Source organism: Cibotium barometz, chromosome 51 (assembly GCF_041138505.1).
Source record: "Cibotium barometz isolate CiBa-2024 chromosome 51, ASM4113850v1, whole genome shotgun sequence".
Lineage (NCBI taxonomy): Eukaryota > Viridiplantae > Streptophyta > Polypodiopsida > Cyatheales > Cibotiaceae > Cibotium > Cibotium barometz.
In genome coordinates, this window is record NC_141096.1 from 45515510 (window position 1) to 45535297 (window position 19788).

A 19788-nucleotide genomic window follows, 5' to 3' on the forward strand; every position below is an offset into this window, starting at 1 on the left:
CACAACAAAAGGCTGATTAATAATCATCCAAGAAGGCAAGGTGTGGGCAACCATTATGGGACTTGATTGTTCCAAGAGAGTCTTGAGTAGAAGAGAAAAAGATCGCATGCTTCCGTTCCCTAAGACAAACGACGTGTCTGAGTTGAGCAAATTTTGAAGTACCCTAGATATGTGTCCCAGTGGCCATATGGGTATGTATAATATCTACCCATATGATGAGTACTGACTAAGTATAAAAGGTCAGAGTGCCATCCATGGCCTCTTTGTATCTGGCCATCTGCCAAGCTGTGATACTAACAATGAGAGTCAACTATGGTGCATTGTGATACAAACTATAGCAATGGATTGAAGAGGGGTGTGCGTGAGACGTCGGTGAACTCAGCTCCCCGTATTGCTGCCTCCTTGCACCTGAGCACTTTCCACCCGCTGCCCGCCATTTCTCCTGCTGCCTGCCATTTGCCTCCTGTTTTTCAGCCTTCCGCCATCCCCCCCCCCCCCCCCCCCCCAATCCATTTAGATGCCCTCGCCTCTTCCCTGGCCTTGCTGTCCCCGCTGCCCGCCATTTCTCCTGCTGCCTGCCATTTGCCTCCTGTTTTTCAGCCTTCCGCCATCCCCCCCCCCAATCCATTTAGATGCCCTCGCCGCTTCCCTGCTGCCCTCCATTTCTCTGCCATTGCTGCCATCCCCTGCCCTCTTCGCTGCCTCCCCTCCACCTCCCTTCTCTTCGCTTCCCTTCCTCCGCCTCGCTCAAGTACAGAATATTCTTTAAGAGGTTACAAGTCGGCCTTTCATTCCGATTAGCATCATGACTAATCAACCCCCTCCGGCTGGGCAAACCATCCATTTTTCACAAGAGGAGCTTGGGACCCTCTTCGCTGAAATTGAGAAAGACTCCAAGACTACACTCATTGGAAAAATCTTTGGCTCTCACCCCTCCTATATCGAGGCCCGTGAGATGGTACTAGTGGCGTTGCCTTCCGACTCCGCACTGGAAAGGATTCTTCCAAATAGACTTTGATGCAAAGGAGGCAGCCTTAGAAGTGCTTAAGGTTACTCCCTTCCCTTGGGGCCCAAGGAATATTTTCTTCCTACCATACACTAGCTATTTCGACTCTATCGAAGAAGACTGGAACCGTTACCCGATCACACTCAGATTCCTAGGTCTTCCTCATGCTTATTGGCCATTGTTGGAGGCCATTAGGGCAGCCTTTGGGCTGGTCCTACAGGTGCCCACCATCCCAAGTTTTCCCACTTCTGCTGCCCTCCTTGGCTGATGCTGTTCCTCTGGTTATGGTGTTGGCTTGTTACAATGAGCCCTTTGAGGATTTGCACTGCTTTTGGGACCTAATGGTCCCTTGAAGCAACATATGGAGACGTCAAGTAGACCTGACGAGTGTTGGGTCTGTCACCAGGTGGGCCACTTTGTGCAGGATTTCCCTAGGGCTAGGGGTTGTAGGAGGCGGTGCAAACACGCTCCCCAAGCAACCCAGCCTATTGCTTCCCCTCGGCTAGCCTTTCGCTAGGAGTGGCAGGTTGGCTCTCACGGCCGTCCTCGAGGTGGGAGCGCAGGGGCACAAGATGAGGCCCTTCCCAAAGACAATGCACACAGTGATTATGTATTGGGTCAGAGTGATGAGTTTACAGAGTCATCTTCACAAAAGGATGTTGCATTAGGGCAGAATGACTATGTTGAGTCCTCCTTACTTGGGATGGACAATATGCAAGATGCATAGCTGCAAAAAAACGTGTTTTTTTGAAAAAATAAAAAATGTGTATGTTTCAAAACTTACCGTGTAACTCGTATAATACTTCCCGTTTTAAAAACGTCTGGCAACTATGGCAGGATGCAGTTGGTATGGATGCACAGACATGTTGCCATCTTATGAGGCCTTGCAGGATGTGCAGTAGGATTAATATCATGGTGTCGCGCAAGGCACCCATGCATCACGCACGTATGCAGAGACAGTGCAAAGTCTAGGTCAAAGTGAACATGCTTACATTGGAGTTTTCTCCAAGGATTAGCCCCGGCTACAACATTACGAGAGGCGGGTCCAAACCGGTTGCTTAGGTCCGAAATCAAAACCCTCTCTTTACCATGAGGATTATCTCGTGGAATGTGCAGGGTCTAGGGAGGCTTCCCATGCATAGTAGGAAGCGCCTTGTTAAGGATGAGCTCCACCTTGCCATTACAGGTGGACCTATGGATGCATTGCTTCTGTAGGAGGACAAATTGGATATGTTTCAATGTGGTAAAACTGGTAAGATCCTCTCTGGACACACTTTTTGGTCCTGTGCACAAGGGACCAAAGGTGGGGTAAGCATTTCAATGTCAGCATCACTTTTGCCTCATGTTATTGGCCATGGTCTTATCATACTTGCTAGAGTACAGTGGATTATGGTTATGTAGAAGCTGGGTATCTTGAATATCTATGCGCCTAACGTACGGGGGGAGAGGGTGGCCCTCTGGGGCACCATCTTAGATTTGCTACCCCTCAGTGATCAATGGATTGTTGGAGCTTGGAGGAGACTTCAACACGGTTGTGTAGCGATTCGACAAAAAGGGTGGCCGTGAGGGTAGAACACACCCCTTGGAGAGAGCTTCTTGGGAGAGATTTATACTTTCTTTCTATGGTAGGGATTGTTGGATAGAAGATGATTTCGAGACGAGACCTAATTCCTTATCTTACTCATGGCATAACCGTAGAAGCAGGGACAATGCATCTTTGCACGGTTGGACAGATTTTATGTGGATGGCTGGGACTTGGATAGAGGAGGCTCTATTGCCATCTTGCTAGGTACTACCAAATCAGATCATTGCCTAGTTGTCTTGTGTAGCTAGCCTCATACTTTGTTCTTCAAATTGATCACTGTCTTGCCCAAAACTGTTCCATATGTGAGTTGGTAATTACTAGAATCATTTGAACAAACCATGAACATGTGAATCTTTACAATGAAGCCTAGATTCAAGCTTTGATGGAGAGAAGAGCTGAAGCTAATTCTTTGAAGTCTTTCTTACTGAGAAGGCTATTGCGATTGATGGTGTTGCTACAGCGAAAGTCTTGAAAGGAGTCTACTTCAGAAAAGTCAAAGACCATGAAATTTACTTCACTAAGCTGTAACCTTGAAGTCCCACCATACCCAAGCCGCCTTATCTTGTCCTGAAAATCCTCATAAGGACAAGGAGAAAGCGAAAGAACCACAAATGTCCATGGTGGTTGATTTACCTATGGCTATTATGCCGAAAGGAGTAGTGGTTCATGTGGTTCATGAAGTAACTTTCCAAGTAGCTGCCAAGCTGGAGTTGAAGCCTAGAGAAAAGAGTGTCAAGTTTGAGAGATTCTCAAAAAGTTGTTTTTTAATTAGGCAATTCCATCTTGCTTTTGGTGGTGAAGATTATTCATAAAAAGTCCAAGATCAGGATGGCGAGAATGCACTTGAAGGATGCTGCCTTGAATTGGTGGCTCAAGATTGTCCATGAAGAGAAAGAATTGAAGACATGGAAGGACTTCAAGGAGATGTTCAATAAGAAGTTTTTACCTTCATCCTTTGAAGTTAATGTGCAACAGTAATGGGATGAATCAAAGCAGAAGAAAGGGGAGAATGTTGAAACTTATATCAATAACTTTTCTGCAACCTCTCTCAAATTCACATAGCTCAATGAAATTCCCTCAAATATGGAGATGAGGAAGTTTATCCTTGGCTTACATCCAACGCTTCGACGGCTGTCAAGATGGCAAACCCGGACACCTTGGAAGTAGCTCAAGATATAGCCATAGAAGGAGAAGGATTGCATATGCCTTGGACAATTGAAAAGTCTTACAAAGAAGAGTCCCAAGAGAAGAAGGCCAAGGTGTTTGACCAAAAGAAGTCAGAACAACAAGAGCAGAAGCCGAAGGATGGTGGTAAACCACTAAACCACCTCTGCCATCCAGAAGGAAGCTGAAGTATCGACAGTTGGCAAAGTTTACCAAGGAAGGTAAATGCTTCAACTTTGGAGAAAAAGGACATATGGCTAGATAGTGCCCCACTACACCAAAGAAGGAGAATCAACCGCAAAAATCTCGTCAAGTGAATGCTCTCCCTGAAGAACTCATGTAACTGGATGATACTCCTTCAGAGAAGAGGAAGTTGTTTATCGCTTGGGGAATGGTTGCCAATTAGCCTGTTCTCATCCACTTTGATATTGGTGCTACTCACCATTATATCCATCCTTGGATCATTAAAGCGCTCAAATTGCCTAAGGAGAGGTTTGGCACTCCGAAAACATTAGGTGTTTCCTTTGAAGGGATGCAATCTTAGATCACCCTGATCCTCGGGAAACTTGGGATTGAGATAGGGAAGTATGTAGATCTTGACAATTTTGTTATGGGAAATCTAAGTCATTGTGATGTTGTACTTGGTATGCCTTGGCATAGGAGAGTTGATCTAGCCATTGATTGGGACCGAAGCAAGTTTAGGTTCCCTTTCAAAGGTAAGAATGTATCTTTTGATGTGAGAGTTGAAGGAAACTCTATTCCCATGATGATATCCCATGTACAATTTCCCAAAGCAATGAAATCGTCTATTTCCTCGTACTTGCTTTTTGTAAAGACTCTAAAAATAAAGAGCCTGAGATGCAGTTGTGATTGAGACTGTCGACCTCGCCTGCGAGCTCCGCTTCACCCCCACCCGCTGCTTCTCGCCATCGCGCCCCACTCTCCCTCCCACCAGTCATCCGCTGTCTCCTCTGCCCTCTCCCCCGCCTTCTTCATCGCGCCCCTGCTCGCCATCTCTCCTCCGCCTCCTGCCTCGCGTACTCCCCCGCCTTCACTCCCCCGCCTCCCTCCTCGTTTCCGCTTTCTTTCCCCCCGCCTTCTCTTCCTTCGCCACCTTCCTCGCTGCCCGCCATTCCCCCCGCCGTTTGCTTCCTTCCCCCATCCTTTTTTCCTCCGCCTCTCTAATCACCTTCGCCTCTCTCTCCCCCGCCTCTCTTCTCTCCCCCGCCACCTCTCCCCCCTCCGCCTTCTCTCTCCTCCCTTCCGTCTCGCCCCTCCGCCCACCGCTAACTCCTCCCCGCCTCAGGCCCCCCCCCCCCCCCCCCCCCCCCCCCCCCCCCCCCCGCGCGCCCCGCCCCCGCTATCCTGTAGCCCTCCGCTTTCCTTTTTTCCTCGCAGGGCTGTGTCCCTCCCGTTGGTGACCCGGGTTTCTGGCTTTTTCCCTCTGGAGGACTCCATGGAAGCCGCTCCGACTAACCCTGCCGATTCCGGTCTCCGTGTGGAGTTCACAGCTGAAGATCTTCAGTTGTTTGTTTCCACAGTTTCCGCTCTTGAGGCCTCCTCCTTGGTCTGCAAGATAGTGGGTAGCCGTCCGATGCGGAGAGAGCTTCGCGACCTTCTGCAAGGCAGCCTTGTTGGCGTGCCCGCCAAGATCGTCAGCGTAGATTTTTTGAGGCGTGGCTACTATCAGGTGGATTTCGAGTCCCCACAGGCAGCTCAGATGGTGCTGGCTCGGAGCCCCATTGCCCTCCGCTCATCCCGGGCGTTCCTGGCGCAATGGACTCATGGTTTTCGACCCCGCTTCTGACCCGCTAGCAGGCGCGACAGGTTTCCCCGTCACTATCTGTTTTCCTGGACTCCGTAGGGAGTACTTGCCCCTCTTGTTATCCATTGGCAAGGCGTTCGGGCAGGTGGTGGAGACGCCTCAGACAGCGGCTTCAGTGATTGCTCGGGCAGCAGGACTCCCGGCCATTCGGGTTGTGGTTCCGTCACCGGAGTCCCTCCCGAAGACGATCCTGCTCCCTTGTCTTTCTGGAGGACATATGATACAGCGCGTGGAGTATTCGGGCCTCCCCGGTGAGTGTTACATATGTCGGGAGATGGGCCATCTCGCACGCGCCTGTCCCCGCAAGGGGGCTCATCCTTCACGCTATGCCGCCTCCGGACCCCCTGCAGGAGACCCGAGGGGTGGCCATCCACTTCAGAGACCGGACATCCCTGGCTCGTCACAGCAGGCGCCATCATCAGACGAGCAGACCCAGGCGGAGGATGCCGCGCAGTCCCAGGAGGCTGGCGGATGGCAGGAGGTTCGCCGGCGGAAATGCCCGGCCCGCAGGGACCGTCGTCGCAGACGCCAGCAGGCAGCACAGGCTGGCGGACAGGCGACTCCGGCTGGCGTACAGGCACCTATCCGCACTTATGCTCCTGTCAGGGATAGGCGGCCAGCAGGTCCCACCCCGATGGGGACGAGGATTCAGACTCAGTGCCCGTTGAGGCCGCTGGTGGAGCCTCCCACGTGGAGACCCCGCTCCCGCCTCCCCCCGCGGGGGCCCCGCCCCCTCCTTGGAGCAGATTCCTGAGGATCCTGGGCCGCACTCTTCGACCCCCGGCTCCCCTTCCCCTCACCCGGAGAGCACTCCTTCCACCCTCCCCTCTCCCCCCCCAGCCCCCCCCCTCCCGCCTCCCCCGGCGGCCCCCCCTGACACCTATCCTCTGGCAGATGCCTCTCCATCCTCTCCTCGCTCTCCCCCCTCCTCGCCACGAGCCCCCATCCCTCCCTCGGCCTCTCCAGGATACTTCGCCAGACCACCCACTGCCCCGGGGCAGCGCAGCTGGGTAGGCCAGAGCTCAGTCCAGCGGCTGTTCCACCGCCACTCCGGGCCGGTGGAGATGGCGATCCTCGCTTCGCCCGCCACAGAGTTCTCTCCAGCTTCCCCTGGGGGGCCCCCGCGAGTGATGGGGCTACCAGTGGATTACGGTTTTTTTCAGGTGCCTCCAGCTGGACGTTGGCCCGTTCGAGACACTGGTCGCGCCCTTGCGAGTTTGCGTGGTGTGCCATCCCTCTCGTTCTCCCTCTGTGGTGAGCAGCATGGTGGCTTTCTCCTTTCCTCTCAGTGTTGCCACAGACACAGCATGGGATTGCAACTCTGTAGAGGAAGTTTTGCGTGATCAGATACTGGAGTTTTCTCACCACTTCAGTGACTTGGGGCTCACGGACCTATTGCAGACCCGATTACACTCAGCCCGCATGAGCTTGTTTGGTATAGGAGACTGGCGGGCGGATCCGGTCCACACCTCAGTGGAGGCGGTGCTTCTGATTCTCCTCCATGCCGCCCCGAGGGTGCAGCCTACCTTTAGATACATATATGCAGAGGATTGGTCTCACGCCTATGCCCTGGACAGGGCGAAGGCGGAGTGGGGCTGGACACAGAGACAGGTCACCCTCTTTTTGGAGAGACTCCGCACCCGGACAGACAGTGATTATTCTCCCTCCAAGCCGGCGCCCAAGACTCACAGAGTGGAGGGCAGATCATCTGGGCCGGCTGAGAGGGGTGAGCCAGTGGAGGCTGCTTCACTTGCCATAGCTCATCCATGAGGATCCTCTCATGGAACACCAGGGTCTCGGTGGACATCGCTGCTACATTGGTCGGGGCAGACTTCGCCAGGAGATCCAGAGGGCTCTCGTTGGAGGACCCATAGATATCCTTTTCATCCAGGAGCACCACCTTTCTGCCGGGCGTACCCGCACCTGCGCGAAGATCTTGCCAGGCAGGAGTCACACTTTTTGGTCACCGGCATATGGCTCCCAGGGGAACCAGGGTGGAGTATGCATCTCAGTCAGCGAGCAGCTTCTATCCGAGGTTGTGGACTCTGGCATTCTGGTCCAGGGTCGTGCGCAGTGGATCATCCTTCGGGTTGGGGAAGACCGCATTGGCTTCCTCAACTTTTACGCCCCTAATGGGGTGACCGGGAGAGCTGAGTTCTGGAGCACCATTAGGCAGTCCCTCCCCTTGGCAGACCACTGGTGCCTCGGAGGGGATTGCAACATGCTGGAGGATGCAGAGGACAGGATGGGGGGCAGCCAGGAGACCATTCATGGGCCGGAGCTCGCTGCCTGGGAGGAACTAGTGCTACAGGTGAGAGGCCAGGATCCGTGGACTCTCCCGGAGTTTGGCAGGTTGCAGGGGAGTCTATCCTTCTCGCGCTCGGATAGACGGGCCACAGGAGTTAACCTATCCCGCATCGACAGGTTTTACATTGATGAGTGGGCCTGTGATAGAGGTGGCACAGTGGGCATACTTGCAGGCTCCTCGTTTTCAGACCACTATCCAGTGCTTCTCCAGATCGAGGACCCCACGAGAGGAGAGCAGGGCCAGAGCGTCCGGATTCCAGATTGTCTCATAGAGGAGCCCGAGATTGCGATCAGAGTTGAGCAGGTCTGGCAGGAGCTGCAGTTCAGGAGAGGATCGGCAGCCAGCGATCTTGCCAGTGGCTTGCAGGAGATCAGCCAGATGCTCAGACAGGCTGCCTTGGACCGGCTGGAGGCCTTCAGAGAGCAGGAGAGGAGCCTACGGAGGAGTCTAGTGTCCCTCCAGAGACTCCAGGAGAGGGATCCTACGAGCCCTTGGATCTCAGAGCAGATGGAGTCAGCTCGCACGGAGATCAGATCCATCGAGGAGAGGAGGGTGGAGTTCCGATTCCATACTCGGGCTTCTTTTTGGACACAGGCTGGAGACAGAGTGACTCGAGATTTCTTTGAGGCGACAGGGCCTCGCTTCAGACGAGAGGGTCTCAGGCGTCTTCGGCAGGCTGATGGCCAGGTTGTGGTGGATCCCCCCAGGGTTCGGGCTATAGCCACAGATTTTTTACAGGGACCTTCTCTCTGCTGAGCCAGCAGATGACAGGGTGAGAGAGGCTCGGGAGGCAGTCTGGAGCTTCACGAGACCGGTTGTGCCCGCCCATTTGCAGCACTCCCTTCTCTCCCCCTTCTCGGATACGGAACTGGAGGAGGCTCTTCAGGCATTACCTCGGGGCAAATGCCCAGGAGAGGACGGTCTTTCGGTGGCTTTCTTCCAGAGGTACTGGGGCCTCTTACACAGGGGCTTCGGATTGGCATTCCAGGAGATTATGGAGTCAGGAGTCATGCCGGACAGCATGGCAGAGGGGTTGATCCACGTGATCCCCAAAGAGGGAGGAGACAGACTGGAGATTAGACAGTGGAGACCGATCACCTTGCTAGGCACGGCCTACAAGGTCCTAGCTAAGGCGATCAGCAGGCGGCTTCAGCCTCACCTTCCGGACATCATCCACTCCACGCAGACTGGCTTCATCCAGGATAGGAGCATTCTGGATAACATTTTCTCTTTCTGGGAGGCTACGGCTCTGGCTAGATTTCGGCAGGAGGATCTGGTAGTGCTCCTTCTCGACTTCGAGAAGGCATATGATCGGTTGGACTGGGCCTTCTTGGAAGGCACTATGGAGAGGATGGGCTTCCCCCCTCAGTGGATCCGTGGGGTCTCGGCACTCTACACATCGGCTCATAGCCAGGTGCTGATACAGGGCGTGCGCGGAGAGAGGTTCCAGCTCTCGTGCTCGGTGCGACAGGGGTGCCCCTTGGCGCCCTTTCTTTTTCTTTTTGTGGCGGAGGCCATGATGACTTTTTTGACGGCACAGGATACAGGTTTGCGGGGCCTCCAGCTTCCCATCCGCACCTCGGAGGAGCTCCTAGACTCGGAGTTTGCGGATGACACTGCTATCTATCTTCAGGGAGGTGAGGAGAACTTCTGCCGCTTTGCCTTAGCCATGGACAGGTTTTGCAGAGCTTCGGGCGCTTTGATCAACTGGCATAAGTCGTGTGGGCTGTGGGTCAGCTCTATGCCCCCCCCCGACTTGGAGGCCAGTTGACGGTTTTCAGTGGCTGCCCCCCGGCACTACAGTGCGTTATTTGGGATGCTATGTGGGCATTGACATTTCTCCGGAGCAGCAGATAGCCCCCCTTCTTCTGAGCATTCGGAAGAAGCTTCTGTATTGGAGTACCGCTCGTTTATCTCTGGCTGGCCGAGTAGTTGTGGCCAACCAGGTTCTGCTTGCTACTATGTGGTACATCACTTCTTGCTGGGCCTTCTCTCGGGCATGCATTGGCCAAGTGCAGAGGCTCATCAGGAACTTTCTTTGGTCCGGTGGCGATGGGCGGCCCGCCAGGGCCAAGGTGGCATGGGCGGTGATCACTCAGCCGAGGGAGAGAGGCGGCCTGGGCATTGTTGATCCTATTTGCCAAAGCCGAGCATTGCTTGGCAAGTTGGTAGTTCGTGGCCTCCTGCCAGGCGCTGAGCCGTGGAAGGAGTTTCTTATTTCCAGGATGCTCAGCCGCACCCCTTCTCTTAGCGGGCCCTGGACCCCCAGCATCAGGTGGATCTTTACAGAGCAGCGATCCAGAGGAGTGGGCCTTGGCTTCGAGGAGCGTTTTGCAGCTAGCCTTCTGAGGGCCTGGTCGCATCTGAGGCCGTCACTCTTCCAGACTCCCCCGGGCACCGATCAGGAGCGTCTGAGGCAGCCTTTGATCTGGAACCCCTTGATTCGTCTCCCCAGTGGCCATATGGTTGGATCGCGGTCTCACGTGTCGTGGGGCCCGCTGAGCTCAGGCCCAGCCCAGTCCCTAGACGACTGGATAGGTTTTCAGCAGCTGCCTCTAGAGGCTCAGGAGAGGAGACTCAGTGGGATGAGGGGCAGAGAGTTGATGAGACAGGACATTGAGGCGGCCATCCCCAGGGAGTGGCGGACCCCAGTACAGGACCCTCCACCTCCACAGTGGATGGGTGTCTTTACTCGGCATGAGATCCTTCTAGCGGTCTGCGGCACTGCGGAGAGAGTCGCCCCACTCACTTTCGAGGTGGGAGAGGGTGGCCAGCTTCAGAGGACACGACTAGATCTGGATGGGCTCCAGGGATGTATTCTTCAGAGGGTGCGGGTGGTCGGCTTTCATCAGAGACAGTGGCATGTAGACCCCTCACCGGCCTCGATAGGGGAGGACTGTTCTTGGAGATTATGGGCTTGGGACAGCAGGCCTCTTATTCGCCTTCAGTGGGATCCAGGTGAGTGGTTTTGGCGAGATCCCTACTTGGCCCATACCAGCCCAGGCATCCCCTTTTTTCAGTACACAGCGAGGCTGGGGCGGCGGATTCAGAGACACAGGATAGCGAGCACCCCGGCGGCGGCCGAGCATTGGCGGCGACAGGGGCTCTCCCCTGCCTTTCTTCGGGACTTCTGGCAGCGCCTTTGGGCCAGCTTCCGGCCCCGGAAGGTGACGCTGTTTCTCTGGCTCACAGCGCATAGAGGACTGGCTGTGGGGGCTTGGCTAGCTTTCGGCAATCACCCAGCGTCCTGCCCTCGGTGCGGCCATGCACAGGAGTCGCAGCGGCACTGCTTATGGGATTGCCCACAGGCACAGCAGGTCTGGCAGCGCGCTTTCAGGATGGTTTTTGCAGGCTCCCCAGGTGAGATGCTGGTGACGTGGGGTGCGGTGGCTTGGGCCACAGACAGCGGCCCGGCCCTTGGATATGAGGATGTCCCTGGCAGTGCGACCATCCAGGTCTCTGACAGGGTGATGGCGGTGGTTCCGACGCCAGACTTCTCTTCGGCAGCCCCTCAGGAGGGGGTCGGGCACAGATGGGAGTTGATCAGCAGCATGACGGCTTGGCACATTTGGAGAGCCCGATGCAGGGAGGCCATCGACCGCCAGGCGACTCCACCGACGGAGGTCATACAGGCCCTCTGGGTGGACATCATTCACACCTTGAGAGGACACTGGGGGAAACTCCAGGGCGACTCGGATCGCATGAGAGGGCGCCGCAAGGCTTTCCTCCGCACTTGGCAGCCTGGCCCTTTCCTCACCGCGAGGGGCGAGGATGTCACTTGGCACTATAGGCCTCCAGTTTGGCTTTTCTCACCTCCCACATGTACTACTAGGTAGCCCCCCCCAGAGAGCGGCCAGCCACGGGGGTGGAGCTCAGGAGTTCACTGTGTTTTTATCCCTCCTTGCGAGGTGAGCTTTGTAGCCTTATGGCGTTTTCTCATTAACTAATAGAAGGATCTTTTTTCCGGAAAAAATAAAAAATAAAAAAAATAAAGAGCCTGAGTCTAAAGAGTCCCTCTCTAGTTTAGATACGGAGAGGATTGATTTCTTAAAGAGGTATAAAGATTGTTTTACATATTCTTTACCAGATGAGCTACCACCGGAGTGGCCACCTGGGAGTTCGCCTCCAAACCAGCCACCTTACCACATAAGCCTAGCGCAATAGGAGGAGATTACGAAGCAAGTAACTGAGTTATTGGAACAGGGTTTGATTAGGCCTAGTTCTTCACCCTTTTTCTCTCCAGTATTGTTAGTCCAGAAGAAACTTGGGTCTTGGCGCGTGTGCGTGGATTATAGAGCCCTCAACAAGATTACTGTTAAGAACAGGTTCCCCATACCTAGGATTGATGATATCTTAGACAGGTTGGATGGATCCAAAGTGTTCAATAGGATAGACTTAAAGATTGGCTATCATCAAATAAGGATTGGTCCCGCGGATGTGCACAAAACAGCGTTTAGGACTACCTTTGGGCTATATGAATTTCTTGTGTTACCGTTTGGTCTCACCAATGTCCCTCCTACATTTAACAGGATAATGGATAGAATCTTCAGAGCCCATCGAAAATTCACACGTACTTTTTTTGATGATATTTTAGTAAATTCTAATGATGAGGAAGAGCATAAACAACATTCGGATATTGTTTTTCAAGAATTGAGAAAGCACAAGCTCTATGTAAATGGCAAAAAGAGTGAGTTCTTCAAACGACACTTGTTTCGGCAAAGACTAGATGTTAACCCAATTCTAGGGTTAACAAGAGCTACCACTATTATCTTACATCAAGGAGTCACGATAGATACACCAAAGGGTCATACATTCAAGATATGAAGCAATAGTGTCCAAAGCTACAACTTGGACGGGCGCCCGTAATGGTGTGACGGAGTATTTATGGCGATTCCCGCTTCAAGAGCGTGTGGTAGCAAGCTAGGATGAAGTTCCCTAAGTGATGTACTTTATGGATATAGTATGAGAGTAGTCATTTTAATAGCATTAGGCCTCGTATGAGTCTAAAGTGCCCGGCCGGCCACAGTTTAAGTGAGTGTGAACACTTATGGCCATGTATATAAGTGAATCTCTCTCATAGCACAACATACTCTCCCATTGTGTAATCGACTCTTACTCTTGCTAATCTCTCTCCCTAATGCATGCTAGTGAGTGTCTGAGTGAAGTGAGGTGAGAGGAGGGACGAGTACCCGTAGTGCAATGCGGCGGTGTGACAACGCTCGCGGGAGGCGCGGTGGAATTGCTTCTCAAAGAGTTGTAGGGCTTGGAGACCTCAAGGGTTACGAGCTCGGCCATTGGAAAGATCCTCACGATAGTTGCGGTTCACCAGGTAATCTCTTTTTGGATGTGTTTCAAGGAGGGTTAGGGTGAGCCTTAGCACTAAAGTAAGCGATTGTCTTGAATACCATTCTTTACCGTGAGCACGGCCACTAGGTGTGCTTGGAGTGGTATATGCTGCCCTCGTCCGCTTGGAGAGATCGTGTTTGGAGGCTCATTTTTAAGCACCTAGTACCAAATGTTGGATATTTCATACTTTGATTCGCTTGGCAATGATGTATGGTGTGTCTTAGATTTGGGAGAGGATTGGAGGAGAGTGGAGAGACTGCAAGGATCACATGAAAGATTTCACTACCTCTTTTGGGAGGGGTTCGGGCCACTAGCACGGGTGATGCAGTATGAGGCCCGAGATTGTGTTTGGAGGCCCATTTTTAAGCACCTAGTACCAAATGTTGGATATTTGATACTTTGATTTGCTTGGCAATGATGTATGGTTTGTCTTAGATTTGGGAGAGGATTGGAGGAGAGTGGAGAGACTGCAAGGATCACATGAAAGATTTCACTACCTCTTTTGGGAGGGGTCCGGGCCACTGGCATGGGTGATGCAGTATGAGGCCAGAGATGTCTCGGGATGTACATGATAGAGCTCAGACAACATAGGGACGGAGTATTGAGAGGACATGCTGAGAGACAAGGCCAGCCCATACAAGACGTTGCCCAGAGATCCGTCAGTGATTTCTTCATGGCACAAGTATCCCCTCTTGTCTGAGATGCACTCTTTTAGACCATCACTTACATACAACATCTATATATATTGGCTAGAGATTGTCTCCTGCACTTGGCTCCATGCAGCTTACGTGACAAGGGCAGAGCAGGTCTTGGGTATTCACAGGTGGTTAGCTGGTTTGACAAACATGACCTTCAGATGGGCCACCTACCCCCCTTCGGGTACAGCCTTGATTCACCATTTCTTGATCTCTCCTGGTAGGAGATCAACCACCTTATCGACCTTGATTTGTCAGAGCTGCACACGTGTGTCTCTCCACCAGAGCTTAGTACGAAACTCCAATTCCACAGAGAGCATTTTTTACGAGTTTCAGAGGGTGGATTTATTGTGAGCCTCGGCGATCTTCAGAGGCACGTGTCAAATGGAATGCAGATTTCTGTGATTCCCTAGGTGCTGTCTGAGCACACTCTCTTGGTGGCGGCGAAGCTCCATTAGGTACAGACCAAGGCATCCTTGATCCTCATAATGCATAACCTGTGAGAGAGGACTGAATCCGTCTCAGAAAAGACAATGAAATCTTCCCCAAAAGGACGGGCATCTGAACATGTAATGCTCTTCCCTATTGACCTCCCCTATCGTGCATACTCTGCATGTCCTTGCCTCCCGGAGGGTGCGATCTGCTCTACCAGACTCAATCCGTAGACAATGGGATTATATCCGTAGTTAGCCCAGCGAGATGCCTCTTGGACATCCATTACAGACTTCTTCAGATTGCATTTTCCCACGCTAAGGGAGTACGATCCAGGCTTTGTAGGGTCCAGGTCAGAGACTACATCCCACCTGCTCATGGGATCCTTTGGCCCTGCGCACCCATGGCGCCACTAGTGAGAGAGTGCGATCCTTCTTGAGAGGCAGACGCTCTCCATCCAGGTATCCACGCCTACAGCCTGTTCGTTGTGGATCTAGAACATACTCCTGTGCCATGGAGCGGCCACTCCACAGGCAGGGGTTGCCATGGCAGCTCTAGGCTTGCTTATGGAGGAGGGTGGTATTATCATTGGATGAGGAGATCTGGGACACATTCTTTGGTCATCTTGCTCCGGGATTTTCAACACCACATGTATGTACATGGGAGGCACACGTATTACGCGGGTCTTCTTTTCATTCCATGTCGCATCTCTTTCTCAGACATTGTATCACATGGACTTGATGTAATTATTTTGGTCTCATAGGTCACTTTGGCCTTTTGAAGACGTTAATATATCTTTCTTTCTTTCTTTCTCTTCTGTCATGGCCCTGTGAAAATGGAGCAGGACAAGTGTGGGCATGGTGGTTGCAGGGTCAGAATATTTTATGATTCACATGGGGGGTGCCCGGACAGTGTTTAAAGATGTGTGGACAACCCTAGGTGTGAAGGGGGAACATTAAAACATTAACTTTTAATGTTTATAAAAGTTGCCCCTAGGCCTTAGTGGCCCTAGGGAACTTATTAAGTTGGGCCCTAGGGATTAACTTGGGAAGGAGGTTTTCTCTCTCTTCACTCTCTCTCCTCCCTTTTTGGGGAGTCGTGTAGCAAAAGAGGAGCCTCCCTTCATGCGTTGGAGTACAATCGTGGGAAAGCTGAGAAAGCACAAGGCGGCTGCAAAAGACTGGTTTTAGCTGCTGAACAGTGTGTAAAAGAAGCTGTACAACAGCCGTACAGTACTGTACGACTGTACGGACTGCTGTGGACAGATTGGCGCAGGTCTGTGGGGCTGGTACAGGCGCCTGCAACTGCAGGGTACAGGCTGTACAGCGCTGTACGACTGCAAGTACAGCCCTGTACTTGCTGCAGGTACACTGTACGGCCAGTTCTAGGCCAAGTACAGGTGCTGGACAGTGCTGTAGCAGGAAGGCGCAGGCAACCAGCAGCAGAATCCAGCAGGCGGCCACTTCTAATTTTCTGCAGAAAGACCGTACCGTCAAGTACAGGCAAGTACTGTCAGGTACAATCAAGTACAGTGCTGATTTTCAGATCTGTACTTTCAAGGACAGCATAGGAGTGAGCATCAGGAGGAAGATACAGGCAAGTGCAAGCACACGTGTGAAGCAGGATTGTGGGTTCAAGTGCCTGCAGGCACAGATTGGTGCTGTTGCTTCCTCCAGAGTTGTTTCACGAGCTGAACTTGGTAAGCCTTGACTCTGTTCATCCATCTCTCTTTCTATTGCTTGATGTCTGCTACAGGTATGTGTTATCTGGCTCCTTGTGAGAGGAGGAGTATAGCAGATTGACAAGAGATTAAGACAGGGATTGAACAGCATATGTATGTTGAGCTGAGAATATGTATCATGCTTATGAGTTATGCCAGATGTATGCCCATGGCTGGCCTGCTTTGTGAACTTGGCTGATCAGAGGGAGGCACAGTGTGTTGTTTGAAGACACAGATCTGTGTGCATAGATCCTCTGTGCTGAGAAGGATTTGTGGGCAGTCAGATTGGACTTACAGGTGTAAACTCTCGGCTGGTTTTTATGTTGTACTCAGCCATACATATTATTTTAATGGAATAAAGAAATACCGCAAGGGGCGCCAAGCTTTGGGGCCAACAGGTGTCGCTGTGTATTCAGATTTGGGCACTCTAGCCCCAATCTGTGTTTGGTTTTTCATCTAGACTACAAGTGGACGGGAGTTAGCTCTTACCGCACTCTGGTTTTCTATCAGAGGCCGGTTTCAAGGTTCCGTCCCCGGGACCAATCATCAACTTTCTGAAGGGGGTGAGCTCGTGGTTGTTTTGGAGAAAGCCATCGCTGAAAATTCAGCAATCATGTCTGATACAGAGGAAGAGTACTTCTATCAAGAAGAAGAAGAGCAAGAGTCTTCTCCTGAAAGAGATGTATCTGAGGATATTTTTGCAGGAGAACAGGCTGCAGATGTTGAGCCTTATGAGGATGTAACACAGCCAGAAGATGTGCATAGTAAAGAGGATGATGATGCTCGGTTCAAAGATCGCTTGGCTGGTGTTATGGATACTTTTATGCAGCTCACTCAGAGTGAGAGATTTGCTGAATTTATGAGATCTCGCATAGAACCCCGCACAGAGCCCCAGAAAAAGAAGAAGAAGGTTCGTTCGAAGAATCTTTCTCATGGTCATAGTGGTACCACTCCACAGGATCCATCTCCTGCCCAGTTTCCGAATATGCAGCATGCTTTTGGTGCTAACCCACAGAGTTCCTTCTATGGACAGCCACCTATTCCTCAGCAGAACATGCATCCAGGGTATTTTGGTGGTGGCTCAGTGTTTCAATCCATGACTGGGGGTTATCCTCAGGGAGGCATGGGTATGTATGGGCCTTTTGGAGCCAATTTTCAGCCTGGCATGCAAGGGAATATGTATGGTGGTATGCAGTCCGGTATGCAAGGAAATGTGTTTGCAGGCATGCAACCTGGGATGCAAGGCAATATGTTTGGTGGCATGCAGCCAGGTATGCAGCATGGAATGTTTGGAAACATGGCTGGGATGTATGGTATGCCTGGTGTTGGAATGGGAAATGTTGACCCAATGATGGGTATGAATGTTGGGGGCAGCAATCTCACGAAACCACTTCCATATGATAATCTAACGCCTATGGGAAAGGCGAAGGATTACAAGGAAGGGGGAGCTGCAGTGAAGTTTGACACTTTCAGTGGGGCCAAGGATAAATTGAAGGCACTTACCTTTTTACAGCAGTTTGATGCTGCTTTTTCTGGTGGGAATTACACAGAGTCTTCTAAGGTGAGGAAAGCTGCCACTTTTCTCAAGGGCAATGCTTTGCAGTGGTGGTCTACTCTTCTTTTGCAGGGCATAGCACCCACCACATGGGTCCAATTCAAACAGGTTTTCTCTTCCGTTTGGCTCACATCTACATTTGAGGTCGATGTTATGACAGCATGGCACAAGCTGGATGCTTCAAAGTGTGATAGTTTGGAGGATTATAACAAGAAGTTTTGGGAAGCTCTACTCCCAGTGACTTCTTATCGTGCCGTGCCATTATCTGAGCAGGTTGAGAAATATTGTTGTGGGCTGCCCAAGGAGGTACGAGATTATTGTATAAAGACAAGAGTAACGAACATGTCACAGATGATTGAAAATGCTATGACAGCTAATGCGTTACTCACAGGTGGTTCATCTGGATTTAAAGGCAGTAAGAAGTTGGGCAAGAAAGCTGAAAAATTTGGGCATGCTTCTCGTGATACTAAAGGGTCTTCAGAGACAAAGTATAAGAAGTTGCCAATGCCCAAAAGGACTTCTGAGGAAAGACAGGCTTTGAGAGATGCTCAAAAGTGTTTTTACTGTACTGAAGAGGGGCATATGTCATTCAATTGTCCCAAAAGAACGTCCAAGAAGGACCCAGACAATAAAGGAGAGCCCAAGCCAAAGAAACCAAAGCCTTCTGCAGGCTTAGTTCCTGATCTTGTGGGGGAGCAGCTAGGTGGTGAAGCTACGGAGTTGTGCAGGGCATGGGGCAAAGTGAGAGATCAGAATGCTTTGATCTTCTTTGACACAGGTGCTAGAGCCAACTTCATTTCACCAGATTTGGCTGGCCGATTGGGGATTCGCGCAGAGGAGATGGGGCCGTTACATGAGGCAAATATGGCTTGTCCAGGGTATGCAGAACCCGTTACTCCTATTATTGGGAAGCTTCGGCTTCATTTGCAGGGTTATGTGGACAGCGAGGAGTTCTTCATCATGCCTTTGGATGGCTGTGATGTTTTGTTGGGGATGCCATGGTGCCACAGGGTACATGCGGTGGTGGATACTTACAATAGGAAAATTACTCTGACTCATAGAGGGAAAGAGCATGTATTGGATGTAAAACTCAAAGGGGAATCTGTTCCTATTGTATCCGCTTCGGCGATTTCATCAGTAATGAAAAAGCATCTTTCCGCGTACTTGATTTATGTAAAGGATGCACAGGATGATGAGTCTAAGTCTAATTTGTCAATGTTAGATAAAGACAGGGCTGATTTCTTAAGTGGGTTTCAAGACTGTTTTTCCGAGTCATTGCCAGGAGAATTACCTCCTGAGAGGCCAGAAGATCATGCCATAGATCTGATTCCTGGTAGTACTCCACCGAATAGACCGCCGTACCGTGTCAGTGCAGCCCAACAGGAAGAGATTATGAGTCAGGTGCAGGAGCTATTGAATAAGGGGTTGATTCAGCCTAGCTCATCACCCTTTTGCTCACCTGTGCTCTTAGTGCAGAAGAAGGATGGTTCTTGGCGCATGTGTATAGATTACAGGGCGCTGAATAAGAATACCATCAAGAATCGATTCCCCATACCGAGGATCGATGACATCTTGGACCGCTTACAGGGCTCCACAGTTTTTAGTCGTATTGACTTGAAAAGCGGGTATCATCAGATACGCATTAGACCCGAGGATGTGCATAAGACAGCATTCCGAACCACGTTTGGGTTGTATGAGTTCTTGGTTATGCCCTTTGGTTTGACAAATGCGCCTGCCACATTTAACAGAATGATGGACAGGATTTTCAGGCCTCATAGAGAGTTTGTGGGCACATTCTTTGATGATATGATTGTGCATTCACGAACTGAGGAAGAGCATAGAAGGCATTTGGCCATTGTGTTTGCAGAACTCAGAATCCATAGATTGGTGGTTAATGGCAAGAAGAGTGAGTTTTTCTTGCAGGAGATACATTTCTTGGGGCATATTGTGTCTGGTCATGGAGTCCGTATGGATCCAGCCAAGGTAGAAGCAATACTTAATTGGCCAGCTTTGAGGACCGTGCATGATGTACGCAGCTTTCTAGGATTGTGTTCCTACTACAGGCGTTACATACGGCACTTTGCTGAAATTGCTTCGCCTCTTCATGCTTTGACGAAGAAAGCAACTCCGTTTAGATGGGCTGATCGGGAAA

The 19788-nt window shown here is 51.5% G+C and overlaps 1 protein-coding gene across 8 annotated transcripts in view; it reads left to right on the forward strand.

Annotated features, from left to right (window-relative positions):
* TOP3A (topoisomerase 3alpha) overlaps nt 1–19788 on the forward strand; it is a 192042-nt gene that overhangs the window by 160179 nt on the left and 12075 nt on the right. The window lies entirely within an intron of this gene.